We start from the raw sequence: 4159 nt of genomic DNA on the forward strand, positions 1-4159 counted from the left end.
CACCAAAGAAGACATCGATTCTTTAAAACGCAAACACTACATAGGCTTCCGGCGGTGCACGACGTCTGCTGTTTATGAAGTTCAAGCCCGATTATGGTTCAGAAATTAGATATGTTCACAATAGTCCTATAAAATGAGTGTCAGCAACTGAAAATGCATATGAAGAAACAGCGACATCTTACGAGGAAATAAACAACACGACCAGTAGACAGAGGAGACGTAGCGCTCTTATCGCAGTTTACCACTGACCCTGGTAGCCTTCCTCTTGCACACACAAGTCATGGTCCGATGTTAGTCTGTATTGCTGATGTGCGGGATAATATGGTCCTTTCGCCTTGACACCACATCTCTAGAATGTCTCCTCTTTCCACTGTTAAGGTGTGTATGTGTTGCATGAGTCCACTCCAGAACACGCAATTTTATTGATTTTGATCAGTACTCATTTCACGGTATTTTTTCTCTAATTTCATGTACTCGTATCCTCAGTCAGTTTCCCTTATTTTGCTAAGTTTTCGTGGTTTTACATATTTCATCGTATTTCCCTCAATTTTACATATTTCACATTAATTTTTCGTGATAATACCGGATCTTCCTCGAATTTTAGCAATTTTGTGTCTTTTTTCATATTTTTTCGACGGTTTTCCATATGTACGAGGGATATTCGGAAAGTAAGCTACGATTGGTCGCGAAATGGAAATCACTGTGAAAATCAAGAATGTTTTCTTTGTAATCGTAAGCTATGTCTTACAGCTACTTCTCTACATAGTCGCCCCTCCGACTTAGACATTTGCCGTTGCGTTGTACCAATTTCCCAATACCCTCGTCATACAAGGCAGCCGCTTGTGACTTCCGTCAATTCTATACCCTCGTCTACAGCTCGTAGTCTATGCCAAAATTTAGTCCTCATATCCAGCGGTTCATGTCAACAGAGATGAAACTCAGAATGAACCAATAACGGGCTGTGTTGTGGTTGATCAAACACTTCCCGTCGAAAACGCTCCAGGAGCATCTTCATCGCCCAGGCAGAGTGCGGTAGAGAATTGTCATGAAGAACGAAACGCATGACAGCTATGTTATATGGGCTGCACGCCATCAGGCGAAATCTCTCACTACCTGGCGGAAAGCACTGTTCTCTAGGCATCGTTACGTGTTCACTGTGCGCTCAGAATTGAGAAGAGCAACGTGCTGTGATCGACGGGTATACTGGAGACACTACCCAACATTTCTGTACAAAACTTCGTCTGATTTTCAGAGTGGTTTCCATTTTGAGACCGCTCGGAACTTACTTTTCCAATAGCCCTCGTATATGGTCATATTGCTGACATACTCTTGTATTGTTTAATTTCGTAGGGGAATAGTCACGTGTCTTATACACCAACCTACTAAAAAATCCTAAGCTTCCCCTCTTCTCGATGATCCAAATGTTTGCATTTTGGATAGGAAAATCATGAAAAGTATAGTAACAGTTGCTTCATACCTATATGAGGCAGATGGTGGATGTTTTGGAAACTCGATGTCTGGAAACAATTCCGTGAACTGCTCCAACCCATAAGAGAGCTTGTCTGCTGCACTTGATGGAAGAAACTCAAAGTCTGGAAACAGTTCTACATGTTCATTTGACTTCCACTAAATCGTGTAAGAATCTGCAACAGGGAGTTGACATGTGTACATAGTTGATTTCTATTGTTGCTCAGACTTTTCTCCCATAAGTGTATGCTGTTATTGCATGTGCCTCATTATTTCTGTTTATACCTTCCAACTCTGATATACGAGGGTTGTTTTTTAAGTAAGGGCCGTTTTTATTTTTAAAAAAAGATACAAATACTTTTGTAAAAAAACTTTTATTTTCTGATTCTACACACTTTTACCTATTTTTCTACATTGTTGTCTTGTTTATTTAAGCACTTGTCATACCGTACAACTAAGTTTTTAATTCCCACTTCAAAGAATTCGGCCGCCTGCTCCGACAGCCAAGAGTTCACGGCCGCTTTCACTTCATCGTCGTCATTGAAGCGCTGCCAGCCAAAATGGTCTTTCAGGTACCGGAAAAGGTGAAAATCGCTAGGAGCAAGGTCAGGGCTGTATGGTGCATGGTCCAAAACTTCCCAGCCAGAAGAATCAATCAAATCCCGAGTCTTTTGATAGGTGTGAGGCCTAGCGCTATTGTGCAGGAGCAAAACTCCTTTTGTCAGCATCCCACGCCTTTTGTTTTGAATTGCTCTGCGGAGCTTCTTTAGAGTTGCACAGTAGAGATCTGAGTTGATTGTCGTTCCTCGTGGCATAAAGTCCGCTAGCAAAACACTGCGCCGGTCCCAGAACACAGTTGCCATAATCTTGAGCTTTGACAGCGTCTGTTTGGCTTTGACCTTAACGGGTTAGGTTGGGTGTCGCCATTCCATCGATTGTCGCTTGCTTTCGGGAGTCATATGGGATACCCATGTTTCATCTCCAGTGACAATTTGACTCAACATGTCATCCCCTTCTTCCTTGTAACGAATCAAAAAGTCCAATGAAGTGGCAAATCTCTTCCCTTTGTGGTCCTCTGTGAGGAGTCTGCGTACCCACCGAGAACACAGATTCTTAAAGTTTAGGTTTTCAGACACAATTTTGTACAAAACCGATCTTGAAACTTGTGGAAATTCCAAAGAAAGAGTGGAAATTGTGAATCTTCTGTCCTCACGAATCTTTGTTTCGACTGCAGCCACCAAATCATCAGTGATCACAGAGGGCCGGCCTGAGCATTCTTCGTCATGGACGTTTTGACAGCCATTTTTAAACTCTCTAACCAATTGACGCACTTTACCTTCACTCATTGCATTCAAGCCATAAACTTCTGTTAACTGACGATGAATATCTGCAGCTGATAGGCTTCTCGCGGTCAAAAAACGTATCACTGACCGTATCTCACACGCGGCGCGCGATTCAATAATCGTAAACATTATAAAGTAGCACAGCGATGCGTACACATCAGCTACAGAGCTGCAACTTGCATCAGTGTGAATGGGAAGGATGCCGGCAAGTGGCGCGGTGGCTTGTTGCGGCGTCCGCGTGAACTACGGGACTATACGCGCGAACGGCCCTTACTTAAAAAACAACCCTCGTATACCCACAACCCTGTCAGGACATCTACGAACCATAGCGTTCGAGTATTTATTTTTATTAACCTATTAATGAGTTCAAAATGAGATTTTCACTCTGCAGCAGAGTGTGCGCTGATATGAAACTTCCTGGCAGATTAAAACTGTGTGCCCAACCGAGACTCGAACTCGGGACCTTTGCCTTTCGCGGGCAAGTGCTCTACCAACTGAGCTACCGAAGCACGACTCTTGCCCGGTACTCACAGCTTTACTTCTGCCAGTACCTCGTCTCCTACCTTCCGAATTTTACAGAAGCTCTCCCGCGAACCTTGCAGAACTAGCACTCCTGAAAGAAAGGATATAGCGGAGACATGGCTTAGCCACAGCCTGAGGGATGTTTCCAGAATGAGATTTTCACTCTGCAGCGGAGTGTGCGCTGATATGAAACTTCCTGGCAGATTAAAACTGTGTGCCCGACCGAGACTCGAACTCGGGACCTTTGCCTTTCACGGGCAAGTGCTCTACCAACTGAGCTACCGAAGCATGACTCACGCCCGATACTCACAGCTTTACTCCTGCCAGTACCTCGTCTCCTACCTTCCGAACTTTACAGAAGCTCTCCCGCGAACCTTGCAGAACTAGTACTCCTGAAAGAAAGGATATAGCGGAGACATGGCTTAGCCACAGCCTGAGGGATATTTCCAGAATGAGATTTTCACTCTGCAGCGGAGTGTGCGCTGATATGAAACTTCCTGGCAGATTAAAACTGTGTGCCCGACCAAGACTCGAACTCGGGACCTTTGACTTTCGCGGGCAAGTGCTCTACCAATTGAGCTACCGAAGCACGACTCACGCCCGGTACTCACAGCTTTACTTCTGCCAGTACCTCGTCTCCTACCTTCTGAACTTGGTAGAGCACTTGCCCGCGAAAGGCAAAGGTCCCGAGTTCGAGTCTCGGTCGGGCACACACTTTTAATCTGCCAGGAAGTTTCATATCAGCGCACACTCCGCTGCAGAGTGAAAATCTCATTCTGGAACCATCCCCCAGGCTGTGGCCTGTGGCTAAGCCATGTCTCCGCTAT

At 44.9% G+C, this 4159-nt stretch overlaps 1 non-coding gene across 1 annotated transcript; it reads right to left on the reverse strand.

Moving 5' to 3' along the window:
• Nucleotides 1–3546: 3546 nt before the first annotated feature.
• On the reverse strand, nt 3547–3621 carry Trnas-uga (transfer RNA serine (anticodon UGA)). The gene has a single exon. It is a non-coding gene; the product is annotated as a tRNA-Ser (tRNA).
• Between the last annotated feature and the right edge of the window lie 538 nt (nt 3622–4159).

Source organism: Schistocerca serialis, chromosome 7 (genome assembly GCF_023864345.2).
Source record: "Schistocerca serialis cubense isolate TAMUIC-IGC-003099 chromosome 7, iqSchSeri2.2, whole genome shotgun sequence".
NCBI classification, from domain to species: Eukaryota; Metazoa; Arthropoda; class Insecta; order Orthoptera; family Acrididae; genus Schistocerca; species Schistocerca serialis.